The 25,990-nt window shown below is 45.9% G+C and overlaps 2 pseudogenes; both read left to right on the forward strand.

The window, feature by feature from the left end:
- The first annotated feature begins 15,852 nt into the window (after window positions 1-15,852).
- On the forward strand, window positions 15,853-16,021 carry LOC141160265 (U2 spliceosomal RNA; annotated as a pseudogene).
- A 770-nt stretch (window positions 16,022-16,791) lies between these two features.
- LOC141160326 (U2 spliceosomal RNA) lies at window positions 16,792-16,905 on the forward strand (annotated as a pseudogene).
- Window positions 16,906-25,990: the final 9,085 nt, after the last annotated feature.

Here is a 25,990-nt window from a genome sequence, read left to right on the forward strand (position 1 = left end):
AATAAGTTAAGGTTGGAAATTAATTTCTGATAAATGAAGGGGTGGAAAAAGGTTGTGTCCAACAGTTGATTACGCTCAGCAATGGAGGGAATAACCCCATTGTCTCTAACATCCTGAAGTGGTGTTGTTAAGTTACGTATTGAATTATGTATTGTGGCATTATGAGCAGGAGAGTGAGAGAGTGTAAGGTCCCTTACTTGATGAAGGGGGGGGGGGGAAGGAGAGCTTATTTGTCTAATATGAGATTTCGACCAAATTTTATAGGTTGTAGTGGTAAATGGGTTTTTAATTAGCGCATGATTAATACTATTTGTAGCTGAAAAAATGAGTTGTCTAAGGGGGAATTTAAGATTTGTTTCTTCTACTTTAATCCATAGCTTTTGCGGTGGGTGTCTGATCCAATCTACGATTCTTTGAAGATGGGTGGCTTGTTGGAGTACTTTTAGATCTGGTAGATCAATACCTCCTTCAGAGTGGGGGTGGGATAGTATTTGTGGAGGAAGTATAGGTCTTTGGTTGTGCCAAAGAAAATGGTTGAGGAGTCTCCGAGTGTCTGTGAAAAAAGAATTAGGTAGATGGATTGGTAAAGCCTGTATTAGATAAGTTAATTTAGGCCATATCATACATTTAAGTAGGTTTTTCCTGCCTAACCAGGAGATATATGAGATGTTCCTGTTGGGAATAAGTCTCGAGATATTCTGTAGTAGCGGAGGAGAATTCAGTTTGAAAAGTTCTTGTAACTTTGGAGAGATTACGACCCCAAGAAAACAAATTGAGGGGAGGGACCAAATAAAGGGAGACCCGATTGCCAATTGAGTATTTTTGATTCTGGGATATTTATGTTTAGAATTTGAGATTTGCTGAGATTCACTTTGAAATTAGATAGCGCACCGTACTCGTTAAGCAATGTCAAGAAAACTGGAACAGATGTTTTCGGGTTAGAAGTCATGATAAGTAGATCATCTGCGTAAGCAGCAACTTTGTGTTCGGTACCTGCACATTTAACGCCTTTTCTCTTCCTCTCTAAGTTTTTGTAGAAAAGGTTCTAATGTCAGAATAAAGAGGAGTGGAGAGAGTGGGAATCCATGCCTGGTACCATTTGAAATGTTAAAGGATGTGGACAAGTTATCATTAACAAGTACCTTTGCAGTTGGTTTGCTATACATCGAGAAGATTGCTTCTATAAATTGTTTGGGGATATTGAATGCTGTCAGCGCTTCACGCATGAACAGCCAATCAACACGGTCGAATGCTTTTTCTGCATCCGTACCCAGCAGAATTAAAGGTGAGGATGTAGACCGGGAGAGATGTATTAGTTGGATTACACGGTGGATGTTATCTTTACCTTCCCTACCAGGAACAAAACCAACTTGGTCAACATTAATAATGTCTGGAAGTAGAGCTCTAAGCTTGTTAGCAAGGATTTTAGCAGATAATTTTAGGTCTGTGTTTAATAGGGATATGGGCCTATAACTGCTACATAGAGTATTATCCTTACCATCTTTTGGGATTATAGAGATTTTGGCAGAAAGTGTTTGTGGGTGGAGAGGAATACCATTAAGGGCATCATTGAAAAGTTTTATTAAATGAGGTCGAAGTGTTTGGCCAAATTCATTGTAGTAGAGAGAGGAGAGACCATCTGGTCCAGGGGGTTTATTCTTTGGAGCTGTGATTATTATATCAGTCACTTCTTTTTCTGTGATTGGGGAGCAGAGGGTATTTATGTGAGACTCGGAGATCTGCGGAAGAGAAATTGTTTTAAAAAAATTTTGGATTCTAGTTCTTTTATCTCCAATTGGTTCTTGGGAGAGTGCTTCTTGGTTGTATAGTTTCTCATAGTATTTTTTAAATTCGGATGCTATCTCTTCTGTTTTAAAGACAGTAGATCCAGTGTCGGATTTCAATCGTGATATAAATGATTTTGCTTTCCTCTGTTTGATCTGTGCCATCATAAACCTAGTCGGTCTGTCGCCATGGGCGTAATACTTGGATTTAGAGTATAAGTAGTTTTCAGCAGATTGTAAGTTTAGGAGGTTGCATAATTTGGTTCTAAGTTCGCTAAGTTGAGAGTGTTGGGAAAGAAGCAGAGATTGCTTATGTTGTTTTTCTATGTGTTGAATTTTATTAAGAAGTTCTTGTTGTTCTTTCTCTTTCTTTTTTTTAACGTGAGCAGCCAGTGAGATAAATTCACCCCGAATGAATGCTTTATGGGCTTCCCATATTGTTTGAGTTGAGACTTCTCCATTATCATTAATTTTAAAGAATTCAGTTAGTTTTTGGGTAATTTTTATACAATTATCTGTATCTTTGAGAATATATTCATTCAGATTCCAACTAAATTCTTTCTACAGTAGATGAGGGATAGTCAGGCAGACTTCTATCGGAGAGTGATCTGAGAATATGTGGGATCCTATCTTTGGATTAGAAAATTGGCCTACATGATGTGATTGGACTAAAATATAGTCTATCCTTTGATATGAGTTGTGAGGGGCTGAGAAATGGGTATAGTCCTTCTTGTTGGGGTTAGCAAGTCTCTGGAGGTCCACTAAGTGTGAGTTTTGAAGTTTGTGTTTAAGCTTGGTAAGCGCTTTCTGAGAGAAAGCTGATTTCCCTGAAGAAGTGTCAATATTTGGTTCTAAGGCGATATTTAGATCTCCTCCTAGCACAAGAATCCCTTCTGAAAAGTCTTGTAAAATATTGATAGTTTCAATAAGCCAGTTAATCTGGTCATTGTTTGGTGCATATATGTTCACAATGGTGATAGGGGTGGAACCAATTTTACCTTTTATAAAGATGCATCTGCCATCTTTATCTCTCAGCTGATCAAGAAGAGTAAATGGGACTTGATTATTTACACCAATACTAACTCCCTTCGACTTTCCTGAGTTGGAGGGACTATGTACCCATTTGGAGAAGGGTGTGTTGGGAAAGGAAGGTATATGTTCGTCTCTAAAATGTGTTTCTTGCATTAAGCAGAAATCAGATTTATTTTTTTTTAGTTATTTAATGACTTGGTCTCGTTTAGAAGGGGAGTTAATTCCCCCAACATTATAACACAAAATCTTAACACAAGCCATACTTACAGAAGTGTAGATCTACAAGTTTTTGGATCAGCTGGATAGGCACTTTAAGTGGAGATGGGGAGCGTGGAGGTGATCTGAAAGCAGCGAAAATTCTGGCTGTTTGAGAAATCTATGTCCTTGGAGGAAGCGGAAGATATCTATCTGTGTAAACAGATCGTACCGTTTGGGGAGTTAAGAGGGGAGGGGGTGAGTAGAGAAGGAGACGGGAGGGTTGACAGTTGGGAGGAAGAGAAACAATCAGATGTTCAACAGGAACATTAATTTTATCTGGAATACAAATAGACAAAATTCTTATGTAATTAAGGGCACTTAAGGCCCTGTCACACATAACGAGATCGCTAGCGAGATCGTTACTACGTCACAGTTTTGAGATCGCTGGAGAGATCGTTCGGGAGCCGTCAAACATGTATTACTTGCCAACGATTTCGGCCGCCCCAGTGATCTAACTAACGATCTCGTTGGTCGCTGGGACGCTGTCACACAGCAGCTATTTCAACGATCCACACTCAACGATACACACTTTGAGGGACTGTACTGTGACAGAAAGGCGTGCATAAAATTACCTTTCCGCGCCCACTCATCTCCGATTGGTGGACGCTACTGCGTTCTGATTGGCGGCCGGGTTTAAAAAAGGCGACGTTGGGGCAATTCCGCTCCCTTGTTCCTATCTGCGCTCTGCTTTCGGATCGTAGCAGTGTTCTCCGGGCAACTTTCGTCCATCTGGGATTTGTTGAAGCCTTGTCAGCGTCCTGATTTTTGGATCCTAGTTGCGTTCTACTGCTGTGATTCCATTCATTTGTGGATTTTCTTCAGCTGTGACTGAACATTGACTTTTGGGTTCTTCAGGCACTGTATCGCTTTGTTTCCACGGTAAGTTATTTTAGTGGATTTTTGTCACACCCAACAAGTATACATTTGCTTATACATTGGAGGCCATTTTTAGTCAGCAAATGGTGTGTAGTACTTTTTACTTTGTTTTAAAATGTTTCATGTATGCTCACTGTATTGCTATCCTTTTCAGATGGCTTTCAAAAGTGAAGAGTTTGTGAGGGAAATGATTGACCTCTACCGCTCCATGCCGTGCCTTTGGCAAATAAAATCAACAGACTACTGCAATAGAGAGAAAAAGAGGGAGGCCTACCAGCAATTGATTTCCCTCTTTAAAAGGCATGGCCCCAACGAGAAGGTGGATGAAGAGCTGGTGAAGAGAAAGATCCAGGGTCTACGCACCGTATATAAGAAAGAACTCAACCGGGTGGAGAAATCAAAGAAGTCAGGTACCGGCACAGATGAGGTTTATGTGCCGACATTATGGTATTATGACTTGCTTGCCTTCACCCGTGACCAGGAGCTACCTCGGCGAATGGCGTGTACGATGCGGCCGACCCCGGAAGAAGACCCCGACATACGGACTGACTCCCCTGTTGAAGATATAAGTACCTTCTTTGCTTCCCTGTAAATAGCATTTATACTTTCAATGTACATGCCATAGTTTAGCCGCCCCTCATATTTGTTTTTTAGTGCACGTGTACCCATGCTGGTCATAACATACCTGCTGGATGTTGTAACCAAATCTTAACTTTAATTTTGTGTTCCCACAGCACCATCGGCAAGATGACGACATCTCGGCTACGGAACGTGGTATGGAGGAGGCGAGTGTTATGTCAAGGAATGAGGAACCTATGGCATCGGTGAATGAAGACCCTATGGCCTCTACAAGTGAAGACCTTGTGCCTCGGCGACAAAGAAAATCAAGGAAAAGAAAGGCCAGCTTGCCGCCATCGCCAGATCTAGTATCTCTGGCGAACAAGATTCTACTTCTGCAGACCCAGGCCAAGCGGGACAGCTTTGCAACATATGCTGGCGAGAGACTACAGAGGCTGGATGACCGACAGAGGGCGCATGCAGAAAGGGTCATGTTTGAGACTTTAAATAAAGCGGCAGCCGGTGAACTTAATGAAACGTCTAATGTACATACTCTGATTGACCCTGGCCATTTTCAACAACATTCTTGGACCCATATGCCGGACCCACTTCGCAGCACACCAGTGCAGAGGATCCGGCATCCACAAAGCCTTGCCCCCCCCCCCCCCACAGTATCCCATGTGTTCTGATTCTTTTGTTTCCCCCAGGCACGGATACACAAATACAGGTAATAGATATGAAGAACTGTAGTGATGTTTCATTTCAATTTTTTTTTATCATTTTGTAAATATTGTTAATTTAATACTTATTTAAATTGTTAAAATTGTTCACATTTTTGTTTGTTTATAAAAAAAAGGTTTATTGTCCTCTTTTTTAACTTTACCCCTGCCCTCTGATCTCACCCTGATTGAAATAAAAATGTTTTTTTGTTGCCTTATTTTCTGCTTTACCTCTTCCCGAGGGTGGGACCCCTCACCCCTGCCCTCCGATCCCTTCCCAATCTCCGTTCCCTCCCCTCCATTATCTACCGTCTATTCCCATCCCTGCTCTCCGCTGGTGATCACCTCCTCCCCTTCTCCTCCTCCGGCTCCAGGCTTTATCACCTGTCTTCTGTCTTCTCCCTGTGTCCTCTGGTCTTCTTCACAGCTGGTCTTCTTCCCCTCCTCTTCCTACTTCCCTTCTTTTAGTCTTTGGGGTCATAGTCATGGTGCACGGTATGGCAATGATCTGCCATACCATGCACCATGAGTCTGACTCAGATTATAGGTTGTATATACTAGATTCTTGATAGGGCGTTGATCCAGGGAACTAGTCTGATTGCCGTATGTGGAGTCAGGAAGGAATTTTTTTCCCCAAAACGGAGCATGGTTTTTTTTTGCCTTCCTCTGGATCAACATGTTAGGTCTTCCTTATAGTTTTCATACTATGTTCCTATTCTTTCCTCTTCTCTCTTCTTCTTGAATTAGCTGGCATCTGTGAAAGCCGACTTCAGACGGCTTTCCTGCCCCCACACAACTTCAGCTGATAATATCAATAAGTAGGCGGCAATGAAAGCCGACTTCAGACGGCTTTCCTGCCCCCACACAACTTCAGCTGATAACATCAATAAGTAGGCGGCAATGAAAGCCTACTTCAGACGGCTTTCCTGCCCCTACACAACTTCAGCTGATAACATCAATAAGCAGGAGGGTGTGAAAGCCGACTTTTGAGTGGGCTTTACTGCCCCTGCACTGCAGTATCACACAGGATAGGATTAGATACACAACCCGTCAGGCAGTATCACACAGGATAGGATTAGATACACAACCCGTCAGGCAGTATCACACAGGATAGGATTAGATACACAACTCTTCAGGCAGTATCACACAGGATAGGATTAGATACATAACCCGTCAGGCAGTATCACACAGGATAGGATTAGATACACAACCCTTTAGGCAGTATCACACAGGATAGGATTAGATACACAACCCGTCAGGCAGTATCACACAGGATAGGATTAGATACACAACCCGTCAGGCAGTATCACACATGATAGGATTAGATACACAACTCTTTAGGCAGTATCACACAGGATAGGATTAGATACACAACCTGTCAGGCAGTATCACACAGGATAGGATTAGATACACAACCTGTCAGGCAGTATCACACAGGATAGGATTAGATACACAACCCGTCAGGCAGTATCACACAGGATAGGATTAGATACACAACCCTTTAGGCAGTATCACACAGGATAGGATTAGATACACAACCCGTCAGGCAGTATCACACAGGATAGGATTAGATACACAACCCGTCAGGCAGTATCACACAGGATAGGATTAGATACACAACTCTTCAGGCAGTATCTCACAGGATAGGATTAGATGTAACAAAGTGTAGACAATAGTGGATATAAACTAACTTTTTTTTATAAAAATATAAAAAATATAACCAACCAAATAATATCAACTACATAACAAAAAAGAATTTATTGGCTGCCGTGACGGTCATGGGCTGCCACAAATCTTGCCAGCATCACTCCGTGCTGGTGGATCTCTTCACTCAGTCTCCGTTGTGACGCCAGGAGATCTTGTAGTGTTGGGATTTCTACGGAGGTAATAGTTAAACTTAAAAGTCCAATAATTCTGTACATTCATCAAATTAAGGCTATGTGCCCACGATGCACCACTCCCGGGTACCATCCACACATTAGAACGCGCTAATTACGCAAGTACAGATGCAGTATTGCGGAATTGGCGCATTATAATGCAAGTCAATGGCGGCGCAAAAAAACCCCCTTATGCAAAATAATTGGTAGTGCTGTGTTTTTTTCCGCAATGATAATGTGCAGCGGAAATTTCCGCAGCATGTGCACAGCACATGCGGATTATCATTGGGGAACATGGCAGACCTTCTACCATGCGCTTTTAATGCGTTTCCACAGCAGCAAAAACGCTGCAGAAACACCTTAAAAAATGCATCGTGGGCACACAGCCTATCAGGTACATGTTTGGTATTTAACACTTACGGTTTTCAGGTTGCTCGGATGATGACGAGCTTAAGGACCACCCGGATCCCCTGGCACCACCGGCTAGAGAAAGACACAACACTTAATAGTACATGACAGCCCTATACTTTCCAAGTTGTATGGACCGTATTTTATGTGAAAGCATTACCGAAAGATGAAGCTGCACCTATATCACGGAGTGATGCTGGCGAGCTGGTAGAGGAATGCTGCTGGGGCTCCAGGGCTGGAGGTGACTCCCTTGGGGGCTCTGGGGCTGCAGGCGCTGGAAAACAAATAACATTAGATACCTAAGGTAATTGCAGTTGTAACTAATGTGCTGCCATATATTGTGTTAACATATTTTAAAACCACTCACCACGGCGGGGCAGGGTCCGTGACCGGATGCTGACAATTCGGTCGGCAGACCTATATTTCAGGTCCGCCAGCTTTTTCCGGATTTGTGTCGCAGAGCGCTGCACCCCAAATCTCTGGACCAGGCCCCGACCGATCCTTTGCAGCACCGCCCGCTTATGGAGCACTGGATGCTCAGAGTGCACATGGCACTCATAATCAAGTGCATCCAGGTGCTCCACAAGGTAGCACACCTCAGCGTCACCCCAAGGAGATGCCCTGACCCTGGATGCCATAATGCTCTTAATAAGCTAGGCCGCAACTACGTCGTTAGACCCGCCCACGACGCATGAACGTCGGTAACCACGCCCACGACGCATCAACGTTGCCAATAAACCCGCGGTTTATTAGAGAACGCTACTGTGACTTGAATTATTAGCGTGTCGGACTAGAGACGCTGTATTGATAATGTGACATCTGTAGAACGCAGCAGTGTCTCTATTGTGACGGTCACACAGGAACACTGGTGTTTAGGTGGTTTTATGTAGAAATATGTATCTATATTTTTATATAGGTATGTATACTTCTGTGTCTGTGAGTATGTGTGTGTATATCTGGTTATCTGTATATAAGTGTGGATATGGGTGTAGATTTTTATGTATCTGAATATGTATGTGTTTATGGATGTGTATATGGATGTATACATACGAGTACAACAGTGGCGTACCGCCATTGGTGGCAGGCCACATAACTGCTATGGGGCCCGTGGCCGTAGGGGGCCCGTGAGCCAGCGGACCCCATAGCAGTCTCCCCCATTCTGTACCCCACGCTCCTCTGTTTGATTGCCGCCGCCGCCCACTGCCACTGTGTTCAGACATGGCCAACACCTTTAATTGTGCTTGAGTGGGCCCTGCTGCGGCATTACTACAAGGCACAGCCGCACAACACACTACACGCAGCCATTACTGAGTACAGTGCCGGTGGGTGGCGGTTAATCAAACAGCGGCAACGCTGCTACGATGCACCACGCTGTGTCAGACAGTGGAGCTGCCAGCTGCTGTCGTGATGAGAGAGACGCGCTGCAGAGACTGAAGCAGCGGGGAATAAGGAGTGGTAAGTATGTATTTATATATTTTTGTAAATCAGTCAGTACTGATAATACTGGAGGACTGGGGCTGCCTTTTACCCTATGGTGGGCTGCATTATACTGTGTGCTCTCCCATCCTGGTATACAGGGCTGCGGAGTCGATAAGCCAAACCGACTCCTCAATTTCCATTATTCCGACTCCACCTCCCTCATACATGGCTCATGTGATACATTAGGGTCATTACACTGTGCATGTGGAGGCTAAAAAGGAGGAAGTCACCATCGGGGTATCATACTGTGTTAAGGGGGACACTTTTGTTGGCATCACATTTTTATGGGGCTATGAAAGAGTAATCTAGGAGTTCAGAAAGGAAGAAAGGCTGGAAGGTTGTGGGATCTGCTCTTCTGTGTCCCCAACAATTATTTCCTTTTTTTTTTTTTTTTTGTGGGGGGGGTCCCAATTATAACTTCTGCTATGAGCTCCCATGATTCCTATGTCCGCCCCTGAAGTAGTACACGTATGTGTATACGGGCCCTTACTATTGAAACAATGATAAACAAATCTTTTGCAAAGTTAAACACAGTTTATTACACAAATCAATACAAAACTGAAAGTAGTGTATAATTGTCAGTAGTTGCCCACTATAAGTTCTGATGTTGCCAAGTAACAGCACCAGGACCGTTAAAATACTGGCAGTAGTTGTCGCGGCAGGTCTTCGCATCCTGGGTGTTTCTGCCATATCCCACTGGTTGAAGGCCTGCAATTGCAGGATCGTTTGAACGCCATTCACCGAGCTCCACTTCCCCATTGGCTAGGTCCACAGAGTCCACGAAGCCAGGCGGACAGTACGTAATTGCATCACGTCGACGAAGAAAGTTGTGAAGCGTGCAACAGGCCAAAACAACAGAGTCTATTGATGTAAGCTTCATGTTAATTGGCGTGTGAAAAACTCTGAAGCGGTTGGCCATGATACCGAAGGCATTTTCGACAACACGACGTGCCCTTGACAAACGATAATTGAAAATTCTTCTTTCCTGGGTAAGACTTTTTTGGGGGAACGGTTTAATAAGATTGGGATGAAGTGGGAAGGCTTCATCGCCGACAAAAACAAAATTAAGGTTACCTGTAGTCTCTGAGTTGGGAGGCAAGTGTAGGTCACAGTTGTCCAATCGCTCTCCAAAAAGTGTGTGCTCTAAAACACCACCATCAGAAACCCTGCCGTTCATGCCAACATCTACATTTATAAATTCGTAATTGGCATTAACAAGGGCCATCATGATGATGCTGAAATAGCCCTTATAATTATAAAAATAGGATCCGCTATTTGGTGGCTGAGTGATTCGGACATGTTTCCCGTCCAAAGCCCCACCACAGTTAGGGAACTGCCACAGCTGCTCAAAATCAGAGGCAATCTTTTTCCATTCCTCCTCCGTGTTGGGAAACTGTATGTAACTACGTAGACTGTGGTAAATTGCATTACATGTCTCCGGGATTAGAACACTGAGCATGGGCCTTGAAATGGCTGCAGAAAAATGCAAGTCTTGGAGTGAGCGTCCGGTGGCCAGGAATCTCAGTGTGACTGCCAATCTTTCATCTGCCGGAATGGCAGCACGCATCGCTGTATCCTTCCATTGAATACGTGGCGTAACTCGTTCCAATAACTCTTTAAAAGATTCCTCTGACATCCTCAGATAGTTGCGGAAATCATGAGGGTTCTTCTCCTGAAGCTCTCTTACAAGTTGCATGTGGGACAATTCAGACCTCTTCTGCAGCCACTCTCTGGTCCACATGCGACGCTTTCGTTTGGAACGCCTCTGTAGCTCTCGTGCCTCATCTTGACGCCGAGCTTCCTCAACCAGCAATGCAGCAACCACAATAGCACACTGCCCGTCGTCCATGATGTGCAAACTGCAAACATAACATGAAAAGATGAGAACACTTTCAACAAAACAATTAACACAAGTATTGAAACTGTGTATAAAAAATATCATGGAAAACCATATTCCATTCTGTTAGTGAGCATGACAGAAAATGCGCTGTGTGGGTGCGTGTGCACGAGACCCCTAAAATATCTGCCCATGCAAAAGCATACATATATATATACAAATAGAATCCAAGCCCTCCCTCCCTGAAAAGCAAAGATAACAGATAATTAGTAAATGTGTGATAAAAGAATAAAAAATGGAAACGCATCTGAGACCTCAAACAATACCTACCTCACTAAAGATGTCTGATATGTTCAAAGCGGAGTCACAGCTGGAGAACGCTGCAATGATCCGCAAAAATCAGCACTAGTCCAATGAACGGATATTAGCAGCCCGGAGAACTCTGGTAGGATCTGCAATAAAGCACGAGGTCAGAAACAAAGGACGGAATCGCTATTCTGTTGCCTTCTTTATGCGCATCCGGAAATGAGAACGCTGTAGCGACCACCAATCGGGGACGAGGGGCGCGGAATAGTCCAATTTATGCACGCCTACGTGTCTCAGTTCTGAATCGCTGGACGAGGTCGTTGGCTAGGTGTCAAATACAGCGATGCACACTGCCCAGCGGGAGTGCAACGACCCAGGAATGGTCCAGGGAGCTTTGTAACGATCAACGATCTCGCAGCAGGGGCCTGATCGTTGCTACCTGTCTAACGTAGCGAGATCGCTAGCGATGTCTCTATTGCGTCACAAAACCCGTGACGTATCAACGATCTCGCTAGAGATCTCGTTATGTGTGACAGGGCCATAGAAGTACAATGTAGAAGTACATTGCACAACATTTGAGAAAGAATTACACTGAGGTCAGTGTCAACACTAGAACTCTAACTAACATCAAATATGTTAAAGGATGGTAGTGTAATTAAGCGAAGGAGGTCAAAAAAGGTAAAAACTTAACAGAGTTTAGTCCACAACTTTGTCTCCAAAAAGGGAGAGTAGGACCAGGGTCTGCGGCTGAATATCCTTCAAAGAAAGACTTCTACCATATTGTCTGGGAAGTGGAAAAAAGATCTAGGATTCAAGACAAGACACCTTGCCGATTCAGTCAGAGATTAGGCGTTTAGGCGTAAGTTTTCCTTGTCACCTTATTTGTTTACCCTGTCGTCCAGTCAGAGCAGGTTCCCAAGAGGGTGGAAGGGGGACTGGCTGTAGAGTCGCTAAGTTTTGCACATAACTCCAGTCCTCAATGTGGATATCAGGAAGGTCTAAGAGTATAAGCGCTTCATCTAGTAAGTTAGTGGGTCGGGGTTTTTTAAGATGAACAGTTTTGGTGCTTAAACCCTTACATTGCCAAGGTTAAGACAACTTCAGAAAGTTAGTGTAAATAGCGTTATGGGTTGTAATTCTGTTCTTCAGCCACTAGATGTCACTATTGTTCATTTGTTAATTAGAGTAGACTACTTAGAGGAATAATGCTAATTCTTCAATATTTCAAGACAAATGCTATTTTAAATTAGTGAAGGAGAAAGTCAATATATATCTTTGAAGGAGCTGTAGAATTATGTGGGTTATAAATATAAAATTGTAGAAATATAGAATTGCAGAATCATAGGTTAAGAAGGAATGTGCATCCACTTCTGTTATACCCCTTCACTCTCTTTTTATCTTGCTCTGCGCTGTATTAGCAAAGGTAGCAGAGGTAGCAGAGTGAGTCTTAGCTCCTGTCTCCAGACCCGTCGTCTCTCTTCTGGGTCACAGTGCAACCAAGATGGCAGAGGCTCCCGTGGGGATGAAACCCCGGACAGCAAGACCAGGGCAGGCCAAGCAGTCCTGCGCGATTCCCATACCCACGACCGAAGGAGCAATAGTCCCCAAATCCACAGGCAGGACGTCAGGTCAGCAACCGCGATGTGGGCGCCCTCAGCAGCAGGACCAAGGCCGGTAAGTAAAATAAGCCTTTCTTTTTTAGGTCCAGGAGTAGCGGTTGGTGCTGCGGACAAGGGGCTGCGGTACCTTATGAAGGGGTCGCGGTCTTCACCAGGTCCGGCGTTGCGGTTCACCACGGGTTTCTACAGCGATCAGGCTAAAGCTGCAGACCACTGCGCAGCACGTATCGGGTCTCCTCCTCTGGTGCGGTCATCCACGCTCTCTGCCCTGTCCGGAGGCCGGACCACTTCATTGCAGTGACTCACCGTTGGCTTGCGTCCGGGTACCGGGGCTGAATCAGGTGACGTCCGTCCCGCTTTAGAGCTTGGTGTGGGCTCGCTATATAAGGACGTGCTCCCTAGGTCTGTGCGTACCCGCGAGAAAGGCCGCGTCCTCAGCCATCCCAGTAGGCCCAAATCTTTTGTGTGGGGTCAATTTTTAAAAAGGTCTCTATTTAGGGCCCGATGAGCCTATAGAGACTTCTAGAGCATGTGGACGGGTCTAGAAGGGAGAAAGAACCCCGAAAAACAAGGGGATTAAAAGTAGACACAGGAGCTCCTTCAGATATGACTGTCTCAGACTCTCTCCTTTTTAATGGGAATTTGTTGTTACTGTGGCCCTGCTCTATGTCTCTTTAAATTGTTAGTGGAGTTTTTCCCAAATTTTGACAGCCCTTGCAGTCACAGCATGGGCATTACCACTATAGGAGACCCTCTCCTTTATAATGGGAATATTTTTTTTACTGAGACCCTCCTCTATGTCTCTTCAAAGGGGCATTGGGTTGCGTCCAATTTTTTGGCAGCCCTTGCAGTCACTGGATACGCAATAACAGTTTAGGAAACCCACTTGTTAATAATGGGAACAACAAAGTATAGCCGGCTGATGGCTCTCTAACAATAGCGAGGGCCGACTGATGGCCTTTTAAAAATAGTAAGGGCCGTCTGATGTCCCTATAAAAATAGGCTTTATGACTTTCAGAGTCCCTCCATCATTAATAAAACAGGATGTGTCAGATGATGTGTCACACACCACATTGCCAGATAAGGTTGTAAAATGTTAAAATGACATTTCCCGGTGAATGAGTTTGTCTTAAAAAATAACGTAAAAAAACCCCAAAACAATAGGATCTTTCTTTAGTATAAAAGACAGCGTCACCAATTTAACCTCAATGTAATCACATTGTTCAGCTCATGCACCTCCTCCATCTCCGAAATGACCACATCAGTCACAAGCTGACAGCACTGCAGCACTGCCTTGGCCAAGCGGCAACAGGCTGTGCTGAAGATAACATGCTTAATTCTTAATTGACAAACCACCCAGCGCTGCAGAGTTGTTGAAAGCTGTAACACAGCAGCCTGATCTGTGGCTCTCACCGCTGAACATACAGCCAGGCATGGTCGTGTGTGACAATAGGCGGAACCTGGTGATGGAGAAATGACACTCAGAGTAGATACAGTTTCCCTCTATGCCAGTCCTTTCACAGAGCTAAATACAACTCTCATCAAAAAAAGCTGTGGACTGGTTCCTTACCGTCCCTGGCCACATTCACCTGTCCACGTGTTTGTGGTTGGGCGGTCCTTCCCAGTAAGTGCACTGGGGAGGGCATGAGTAATGTTGTGGGACCCGTTCTTGTGGAAGGCGGAGACGATACCGAGAGAAATAGTGGCGGCTGGGTACCGAGTATGGACACCCGGCCGCTGCCGGCATGAGGTGATGAAAAGCTTCCGCCTCCACGAGCCTAAAAGGCCACATTTCAAGTGAAAGCAGCCTTAGAGGACTTTCTGGGAGAAATGACAGCTGGGTAGATATGGCTTCCCAAGTCCTTTCACCAAGCTAAAGAATTTGGCTGTGGTGAAATACAACTCAGCAAAAAAAGCTGTGGACTGGCTCCGTACCATCCCTGGCCACATTCACCTGTCCCCGTGTTTGTGGCTAGGCGGTCCTTCCCAGTAAGCGCACTGGGGAGGGAGTGGGTAATGTTGTGGGACCCTTGCTTGTAAAAGGTGGAGATGACACCAGGAGAAACAGTGGCTGCTGGGGAACGAGTATGGACACCAGGCCGCCGCCGGCATGAGGTTATGAAAAGCTTCCGCCTCCACGAGTCTAAAAGGCCACATTTCAATTGCAAGCAGCTGTCAAAAAATTGGCAGTATAGTATTGCAGCTTGTGGGTGGGTGGGTGGCTGGCTGCATACTTGCGCTTGCATTCCAAGGAATGGGGTAAGGACAACTTAACCCTGCACTGGGACAAGGAAGTCGACGGTGATTGTTGCAAGTCTGCAATGACAGGTGCATGATGGCGGGAGCCATCTTCGCATGTGCCAAGGATCACTTATGATGGGCGCACTTTTAGGCAGTGACCTGGGAGTCAGAAATGCTTCCAGAGGTCTTCCCCATGCTGTTCCCATGTCTTTTCAGCACTGTATGCATGTGTCTGATGATGTGTCACACACCACATGGCCAGATAAGATGGTAAAATGTTAAAATGACATTTCCTAGTGTATGCATTTGTCTTTGTTGAAAGCAATGCAAAAGTGCAAAAACGCATCAAAAACGCTACGTGTGAACATAGCCCAAGGTGTGGAGGAGTATTTTTGGTTTTGGTTATTTATTTTGCCTTATATAGAAGTCATTACACTGGAAAGGATGTTCCTTAATATATTTCCAAGGAAAATCCATTTTGGTTTTGTTTTTGTATGTTTTATTGTGAATCCGTAAAAGTGGCGTAATACTCTGACAACGTTGTTGACAGCAGTGATTTGGGAGTCAGAAATTCTTCCAGGGATCTTCCCCATGCTGTTCCCATGTCATTTGAGCACTGTTCCCATCGATTTGGGCAATTTTTAGGCCCTCTGCAGACTGCCGGGGGGAGCCGCTCGAGTTTCCCATAGACTTACATTGGGCTCATTGCTCGGGTCGAGCACCCGAGTATTCCAATTTGCTCGACACGAGCAACGAGTACCCGAGCAATTTAGTGCTCGCTCATCACTAGTCCCTATCCCTACAAGGGGTGCCTTCTTGAAGCCAGTGTACAGTCATAGGCCAAAATGAGTTCAGGTTATCGCTTCTCGGCCTTTTGGCTAACATCAAGTGTAGTATCTGTTTTCATTTAGTATATGTGCTTTGCTTTTACCAATATATTGTAATGTTATGTATGTATGTATGTATGTATGTATGTATGTATGTATGTATCTATCCCTTCCTACCTGGGATAAGCTGCAATAATGCATTTGTCCTTTGCTACACCGTTGCACACACACCATATACCTAGTCAGTGGCCTTGTTATCAGCTGCTACTCTTTTAACTCAGCTGTTCCATCAGTTGGGTGTTGCTTAGTACCACGCATTTAAAAAAAATTGGGGAGCTGCTACGATTTCTTTAGTGAAATGCTGGCTCCCTCTGGTGGAGCTCTGACTTCTTTAATTTTCTATCTGTGGATGAAAAAAAAGATATAAAAAAGTTTGGTCTGAGATGTTGTTTTAAAGTGCTACCTATGTCTGTCAATCAGAGCATCCTATTGGTTTTAACCAAGGAAGAAAGATTGCTTGCAATAGATGTAATGAGTGAATGGAACAATGGAATAATGCAAGAATGGAAGAATGGAACATCATTGCACGTGTCATATTGGGCTCCTGGCCTTTATCTGGCTGTGCTGCTGCAGTCAGCTTCAGTCTGCAGGGAGTCTGCAGGGAGCCTGCAAACTAGGAAGAAGGTGGACAGCTAATTGTTTGTTCACTAATTAGTTATCCTCTCCCCATCCCCTTGTCTTGAGGTGTGTGGGACAGCGGGCGGAGGGGAAAATGTGTGAAAATAGGCAGACTTATGCAGATTAAAAAATGCGTGCCTGGGCTGCAGCTGCAACAAGCAGTTAAGTTGTTGGTTTTAAGGTGTCCATTGATGAGCAATATGTCTTCCTAAGGGGAGTCTTTGTCCCTATCTCTACAATGGGTGCCTTCTTGAAGCCAGTGTGCAGTCATAGGCCAAAACCAATTCAGGTTATCGCTTCTCGGCCTTTTGGCCAACATCAAGTGTAGTATCTGTTCTCATTTAGTATATGTGCTTTGCTTTTACCAACATATTGTAGTGTAATGTTATCTATCTATCTATCTATCTATCTATCTATCTATCTATCTATCTATCTATCCCTTCCTTCTTGAGATAAGCTGCAATAATGCATTTGTCGTTTGCTACACTGTTGCACACACACCATATACCTAGTCAGTGGCCTTGTTATCAGCTGCTACTCTTTTAACTCAACTGTCCCATCAGTTAGGTGTTGCTGAGTACAAGCAAATAAAAAAAATTTCGGGGCCGCTAAGATTTCTTTAGTGAAATTCTGGCTCCCTCTGGTGTAGCACTGACTTCTTTCATTTTCTCTCTGTGGATGAAAAAAAATATATAAAAAAGTTTGGTCTGAGATGTTGTTTTAAAGTGCTACCTATGTCTGTCTGTCAATCAGACCATCCTATTGGTTTTCACCCAGACAGATAGATTGATTGCAAAAGATGTAATGAGTGATTAGAACAATGGAATAATGCAAGAGAATGTGACTAGTGTTGAGCCACCCCCGTAGTGTTCGAGTTCGGTTCGGTTCGTCGAACACCCGTGTGTTCGCCGAACTGTTCGTCGAACTGTTCGTCGAACACCTTCGAACACCGTTAAAACCAATGGCAGGCAAACAAAAACACATAGAAACACATAGAAAACACCTTCAAAGGTGTCCAAAAGCTGACAAACTGCTCAGAAGACACAACTAACACATGGAAAAGTGACAAGTACATATAGTCATGCGAAAAGAAAAGAGGTGGAGGAGTAAAAGGAGGGGGAGACACAGATATAGGCATGTCATGCCCTTCTAAAATCCAAAAAGTGAGAAGCCGAGACGGCCAGTCCGCTCCTGCCCGTGCCACCTCCGTGTCGCCGGGTTTGTGCCAGAGCCGCGGTGAACCCTGACGGCCAGCCCCCCTCTCCCAATACTGGTGCCTGTCCGCTGGTGGGTCGAGAGAGCCCCCCTGTGGTGGAGGCAGCTCTAAGCTTTTTAATTTAAATTGTCCCTCTAATTTGAATGAATACACTTTAAATCCATTTACAAGGATCTATTGGAGGGCAAGTCTCATGCCAGCAGCCGCGTAATTCCAGCTCCAGTAGCGTCCACTAAAGCTGCTGCAGTTAAAAAGCTTTTATAAGGATCGAGCTCGGCTGTCCACCGCAAGGCATCCTAGTGCCAGTCCCAGCCCCTATGCCTTGGGGTGCCTCCTGATGCTCTTCACTAAGTATCCCGTGGTCCCGAAGCATTTCCTTTGAAAAAATTAAGTGTCCAAACTACAGGTGGTGTAGCTTGCTTAACAGCCGGGATAATCCGCCTACTAGCAGACACTGCTACTAGGCACAAAGTATTTCCTGGGCTAGATGCAGTTAAAAATTTGTAAGTAGATACTCTCATTGGATGCTGAGAAAGCATTCCATAGAGTCTCCTGGCACGCCATATATGATTCTCTTAAAAAGCTTGGGGTAGGGGTCTAGGGGACCCTTTTATAGCCAAAATCACGGCCCTGTATCACAATACGTCACCTAGGCTGAAGATGAATGGAACTGTAGCACCGAGGGCTCGGTTGCTACAGACGTATTGCACCTCACCCAGAGGTGTGATATCTCACTCTCAGATAAGGATGGAGTGTGGATCAGGACCCGACACCTGCATGCATTACACCACATTGCCGTGGGGCAGGGCGACCAATATGCCCCTGAGATGGCCACGACAGTCCCTGTCCCTGGCTGGAGTGGGGGGAGGGAACACTGAGGAAGGGGAACCCTGCAGTGCAGGAGCAGGGAGGAAGCAGTTCCTGGGTGCATTGAGAAGGGAGTATAAAAGGTGGGCACCATCTTAGTTCAGTGCAGAGAAGTCTGAGCAGAAGTGGCAGGGAGCAGGGGCTCTGCATGAGCTCTGCTCCAGAGGCGGGCCTAGTAACAGAGGCCCAGGCCTGCAAGAGGGAGAAGGAAGGAAGAGGAGCGGAGAAGGCTCCAGGAACGAGGAATGAAGGGATCCCAGGGGTGCGGACGGGCGAGTCGCCACCGCACGCCCGAATCCACCTGCGTGGAGGGGTCAGGCCAAAGGGGGAGACCGGTCCCCGAACTAGTGGAGGCAGGAAACGACCCTCAGCTAGAAACCGGAGGCTCTGACATTTTATGTGGCGCAGCCCCTTGCTCCACCCGCTAGGAAGGCACCACATAGGGTCAGGGAAACTGGCGCCAAGTTTACCAAGAGGAGGCCCGAGGCAGCCGGACAGAAGTGTTGGTAAGAAAGGCCAGACAAAGGACACACAAAGGGGGTCCTGTGAAGCGCTCCAAAGTTATCTGGGAGTTGTCTGAGCCCCTCACCTGGTGAGCACAGTACGACGTGGGCAGCCGTTACCTGCAGACGTGGTCTGGATAATAAGAACTGTGAGTAAAGGTCCTGAACTGCATCACTGACTCCGTGTCGTTACTGCTGCTGCCCTGCACCATCACCCCCATCCTCCGCATACACTGCCCTGAGGCTATACTCCTCCCGTGGGGAGTTATGCTATGCTCTGCTGCACCCACAACACCAGCCTTAGCGGTCTGCCCTGTAGCAGCGGTTCACTCTGACCGCAATCCACGGGTGGCGTAGTCGGACATTTAAACATCAAAACCACATAAATAGTTCCGCCACTGGTTTGACCGCCCTGAGCCACAGAACCGGATCGCCGCCACGAAGACTACAACCACCAGCATCCACCAAAAAGGGTCCGGCTCCGGGTGTCCCAAGGCCCAGGGGGTGCGTCAGAACATTTTCATCACCTTTCACAATCACCAATGGGACAAGGCAGGGATGTCCTCTGTCCCCTCTCTTATACATCCTAGTGACGGAGCACCTGCTCTCATCAATTCGCCATAACCCCAATATTAGGTGGATTGAGGTGGGAGGCACCGAGTACAAGTGCTCTCTATTTGCTGATGATGTCCTAGTATATATCACTCAATCACATATATCCATCCCTGCTGTTATGGCTGAAATAGATCACTTTGTTACATGGTAAAATTTTAAAATCAATGCAGCGAAGTCTGAGGCCCTCGATGTCTCCCTCCCTAAATCCATATAGGATTCCATCCAGTCCAACTTTCCCTTTGCCTGGCCCTCACAGGGTATCAAATACTTAGGAATTCCTATTCATAGAGACCTCTCCCATCTATGTTATCTTAATTTTGGGCCCTTTATTGAACAATTCCATACAGACCACGGTTGGCAAGTTAGAACTGTAAGATTCACTACGTGAACCACTGGTGTTTTGTGGAAAAGCACATGTACACCGTGTTCCAAATTATTATGCAAAAAGTGTTTAGGAGTGATAAGGGAAGAATTTGTTTGTTTGTCAGTTAAACTCATTGATGGTGATGTGTGTCAGGGCTCTTTATATCACTGTAAGCAATTGCAGACACCTGTGCTAATTAGTTTGGCAGGTGTGTCCAATGAAAGGCAAGACTACTTAAGAAGGCTCTCTCACATTATTAAGCAGCCTACATTTTCTGCCAAAATGGGAAAGAAAAAGGATGTGTCGGCTGCTGAGAAGCAACAAATTGTGGTGTGTTTAGGTCAAGGCATGACTACAATCAACATTGTGCGATGATCAGGATGAAGTGTCTTGGCAATCAAGAAGTATGTAGCTGATTCACAGTACACACGTGTGCGTGCTGATAAGGGCAAATTGAGGACTCTTTCCTACAGGCAATTACGTCAGGTTGAAAGAGCAGCGGCAAAAAAGCCTTGTCATAGCAGCAGACAAGTTTTTGAAGCTGCTTGTGCCTCCAACGTCCCCCGAACAACAAGATGCAGGGTCCTTCAGAGGTTTGCAGCTGTGCATACGCCATCCTGTCGACCTCCTCTATCCACTTCACACAAGCAGAAACGGCTCCAGTGGGCCAAACATTACATGAAGACTGATTTCAAAACTGTTTTGTTCACGGATGAGTGCCGTGCAGCGCTCGATGGTCCAGATGAATGGAGTGGAGGATGGCTGGTTGATGGACACCCCACGCAAACACGGCTACAGCGCCAACAAGGAGGAGGTGGAGTAATGTTTTGGGCTGGAATCATGGGGAGAGAGATTGTCGGCCCCTTTAGGATCCCTGAAGGCGCTAAAGATGAACTCCATAATGTATGTGGATTTTCTCAAACAGCACTTCCTGCCATGGTTCAAGAAGAAGAACCGTGTATTTCACAGCAAGATCATTTTTCTGCATGATAATGCACCATCTCATGCTGCACATAAAACATCTGCATCTCTGGCTGATATGGGCATAAAAGGGGACAAACTTATGGTGTGACCCCCATGCTCCCCTGACCTCTACCCCATTCAGAACCTTTGGAGCATCATTAAAAGGAGTGTCTATGATGGCGGGAGGCAGTTCACATCTAAGCAACAGCTCTGGGAGGGTATTCTGTCCTCATGCAAAACAATTGAAGCAGAAACCATCCAAAACCTGACAAATTCAATGGACGAGAGAGTTCAGAAGCTCCTTTCGAACAAGGGGTCCTATGTGAAAATGTAACATCACCTAGAATAAAGTTTTGAGTTGAAAACTGTTTGATTTCAGTTTCTAACAACCTGCTAATGCTTATAATTTCAAAAACGACCATTTTTTTGGTCTTTATTAAAATGAAAAGGTTGATCGAAAAGTTTGGGGGATCTAAGAGTGTGGCAACCCAGTAGTCATGATTACTTCGAATTCTGACAATATGAGGGTCATGCTGCAGGTAGTGCAGCAAGAAGGCACTTATGTGTCTTGCGCATCTCGGAGCCCCAAAATTATTTTCCGGGCTAGATGCAGCTAAAAATTATTTTTAATTTTAAATCTGGTGAAGCTTATTATAGATGGCCTAATAGGATCAGTGCTGCACACTGCTACAAAGCCCAAATTATTTTCCAGTCAAGATACAGATAAACATGATTAGTAATTTGAAAGCTTAAAACGGTTGGTAGGGTGATTTTAACCAATCATCAAGCTTTTACTCTCCCCAGGATGACACAGGGGTAGAAAAGTCGTTTCGGATCCATGATTTGTTCATCTTTATGAACGTGAGTCTGTCTACATTATCAGTGGAGAGCCGCGTGCGCTTATCTGTCAGCACACCACCAGCAGCGCTGAACACACGTTCAGACAGAACGCTGGCTGCGGGGCATGACAAGATCTCCAAGGCGTAAGTGGCTAGCTCCGGCCATTTATCCAGATTGGAAGCCCAAAAAGAGCAAGGGTCCAGTGACACAGTCGTGGCTTCAATGTTTACATGGAGATACTCCTGTACCATCGTCTCTAGGCGTTGACTATGTGTCAGACTTTTTGTCTCCTGTGGCCTTGCAAAGGATGGGCTAAAAAAGTGGTGAAATGATTCCGCAAAATTGATGTTACCAGCAGATACTGTGGTTCTGTTACGGTTTGAGTGCTGAACACTTGACGGTCCCACGGTTGGCAAGTTGGAACTGTGAGATTCACTACGTGCACCACTGGTATTTTGTGGAAAAGCACATGTAAGATTCTGCAACAGTCTCTGCTGATACTCCTGCATGCGTGCATCCCTTTCTATGGCAGGAATAATTTCTGCAAATTTACTTTTGTACCGGGGATCTAACAGTGTGGCAACCCAGTAGTCAGGATTATTTCTAATTCTCACAATTCGAGGGTCATGTTGCAGGTAGTGCAGCAAGAAGGCACTCATGTGTGTTGCGCATCCAGGAGCACCAAGTCCCTGTTGTGTTGGTGGCGAGGTAACAATCATGCTTCCTTCCTCTGTCCTCTCCCCCCAACCTCGTACAACAGAAATGTGATCAAGGTCTCCCTCATCTGATGAGTCTTCCATCAGTTCGTCCTCCACTTCTTCCTGGGCTCCTGCACCTTCCTCACTAGTTTGGCTGCTACCATGCGCCCTGGTTAAACCATCTCCCCCACCCTCACATGCCTGCCGCCTTGGTGCTGCCGACCGTCTGGACCTTGCAGATGTTAGCCCTTCCGCATACAACTCCTCCTCCTCTACTTCCTCCACCTCCTCTTGTGCCACCACCTGACTCCGAATTCTGTTTAACATGTGCTCCAGCATGTAAATCACCGGAATAGTCATGCTGATAATGGCATCGTCAGCACTAAACATCTTCGTCGCCATTTCAAAACTGTGCAGAAGGGTGCATAGGTCCCTGATCTGAGACCACTCCTCCAGCGTGATTTGCCCCACCTCTGAATCTCGTTGGCCCAGGCTATACGTCAGAACATATTGCACCAGGGCTTGTCGGTGCTGCCACAGTCGCTGCAACATGTGCAGAGTTGAATTCCACCGGGTAGGCACATCGCATTTTAGCCGGTGAAGTGGCAGGCCCAACGACTTCTGTAGAGATGTAAGTCGCTGAGCTGCGGGATGCGAACGGCGGAAGTGAGCACACAGCGACCGTGCCCTCTGCAGAAGGCCATCTAGTCTGGGATAGTGGGCTAAAAATTGCTGGACAACCAGGTTCAACACGTGAGCCATACAAGGCACGTGTGTGACATTGCCCCGGCGAAGGGCCGCACCCAGGTTTGCAGCATTGTCGCACACGGCCTTCCCTGGTTTCAGGTCCAGTGGAGACAACCATTCATGAAATTGGTTCTCCAGAGCTGACCACAACTCCTCAGCTGTATGACTCACATTTCCCAGACATTTCAATGTAAAAACCGCCTGATGACGTTGAGCCCTACTGCCAGCATAGTAAGGAGGTGTGCAGGATCCCTTCTGCGCAGTTAGAAAGCTTGTGGCATGACCAGACAGGCTTTGGGTGCAGGTGGAAGACCGAGAGGAGGTTGAGGAGGCAGAAGCAGTGGAGGAAAAATGACATAAAGAGGATTGACGCACAACTCGTGGGGACGGCAAGACTTGGACAGCAGCCCCTTGTCCTGCTGTCACCATAGTTACCCAGTGCCCAGTCAGCGACATGTAACGCCCCTGTCCATGCCTACTCGTCCAAGTGTCTGTGGTGAAATGCACCCTGTCACACACAGAGTTTCTCAAAGAAGCGGTGATGTTGTGTGCGACATGCTGGTGGAGCGCAGGCACACCTTTCTTTGAGAAGTAGTGCCGACTGGGCATCTGGTACTGGGGCACTGCGACGGACATAAGGTCTCGAAAATCCTCTGTGTCCACCAGGCGGAAAGGCAGCATTTCTGTAGCCAAGAGCTTGCAGATGGTGAAATTCAACCTCTTAGCTTTCTCATGGCTAGGAGGAAATGGTCTTTTACTTGTCCACATCTGAGGGACCGAGGGCTGGCTATTGTGCTTAGACGGGGTTGATAAGGGTGTCCCCGGCAAACTGCCGGTCTGTGAGGAAGATGCAGGCGGACATGTTAGGTTGCCTTGATCCAAAGGTGGTGCTATCGATGTCGGACAGCGCTCAAGACCAGCTGGTGTTACCACCTCCAAAGAAAATGATGACCTGCCAATCACGCTGGCTGTTGCGGGTAAAGAGGTGGCAGGTCTGCGCCCCAAAACAGGTGTGACTGCTGTCCCCCCAGTCACAGAGGATGAAGAGGCCGCGGATGCACAAGATATGGCAGACGGTGGTTGGCCCGGCCGGCTAGACCGCATTGTAGCACACTGAGCTTCCCACTGCAACTTATGCTTCATGTCCATGTGCCGGTTCATGCATGAAGTACTCAAACTATGTATTTTTTGGCCTCTACTTAGCTTTTGCTGACAAATGTTACAGATAACACGAGTTGGGTCATCTTTATCGATCTGAAAAAATGCCCAGGCTATGCAAGGCTTAGCACCCATGCGACCTGAAGAGCCACCACGACTTGTGGTGAGAGGCAGAGTTGTGTTTGAGGATGCAGTTGTTGACGTGCTTCCAGTACTACGTCTCTGTCCAGGAAGGCGCAACCTGACCTCGTCGTCACTAGCATCTTCCTCCACCTCCTCTGCTGACCTCATCTCTTGGCTGACTGTGGGTTGACAGTAAGTGGGATCTCCGACCTCATCATCATCACCCTGTGCGTTATCACACCCGTCGTCCTCAGAGCCAACCTGTTCCTGCCCTGACAAAAAACTAAAGTTGTCGCTCCAATCAGGTATTTGAGTCTTATCATCGTCTTCCTCATTGTCTCCACCAACAGGAGTTACAGTTTGGGAATGAGGGTCTACATTATGGTCAGAACCTTCTGCGTCTGGTCCTGGATCCGACTCATAAAGATTCTGGGCATCAGTGCAGATCATTTCCTCGTCTGGATTCACAGAAGCGCTGGAGTCGACCTCTGATTCCCAGGCTATAGTATGAGTAAACAGCTCTGCAGACTCAACCATCTGTTCTACCTCATACTCAGACGGGCAGCTGGAGATTTGGGAGCTGTGAGGAAGCAAGTGCGATTTGGGTGACACCTTTGAGGACTGGAGTATTTGTGATGTTGAAGTTGATGTGGAGGAGAGCCCACTTAAAGGAGCACTTGATATCCGTTGAAGCACCTGCTGTTTTTGTGCCTCATCTGGAATTTGTAGCGATTGGCGTGGCCGTAAGAAAGGGATCTTATCACATTGTCCGCTAAAAGAAGTAGACATTTTAGTTTGGCTGGAAGATGGTCTTTCTTCTGCACCTACCCCACGGACACAACCTTTTTTCCCCTTCCCAACACGCCTATTCCCCTTTCCACCAGCAGCAGGCCTTTTTCCACTCATTTTGGTGGTTAACTAATTCACAACTCTGGAGTTGTTTGCACAAAAAAACAATGGATGGTAACCGAGCAGAGCTGAGTGGCCAAACTGTGGTATTAGGCCAAAACTATTGGCTGGGTTAGATGCAGAAAAAAATTATTTTTAATTTGCAACCTGATGGAGGTCAGTATAGATGGACTAATAGACCAAGTCCCACACACCGCTAGAAGCCCAAATATTTTTTCAGAGCTAGATGCAGAAAATTTTTTTATTCAATTTGCAACCTGATGGAGGTCAGTATAGATGGACTAATAGACCAAGTCCCACACACTGCTAGAAGCCCAAATATTTTTTCAGAGCTAGATGCAGAAAAAAATTATTTTTAATTTGCAACCTGATGGAGGTCAGTATAGATGGACTAATAGACCAAGTCCCACACACCGCTAGAAGCCCAAATATTTTTTCAGAGCTAGATGCAGAAAATTTTTTTATTCAATTTGCAACCTGATGGAGGT

Source organism: Phyllobates terribilis, unplaced genomic scaffold, assembly GCF_046119375.1.
Source record: "Phyllobates terribilis strain yellow unplaced genomic scaffold, ASM4611937v1 Scaffold_8__6_contigs__length_399053987, whole genome shotgun sequence".
Classification (NCBI taxonomy): Eukaryota; Metazoa; Chordata; class Amphibia; order Anura; family Dendrobatidae; genus Phyllobates; species Phyllobates terribilis.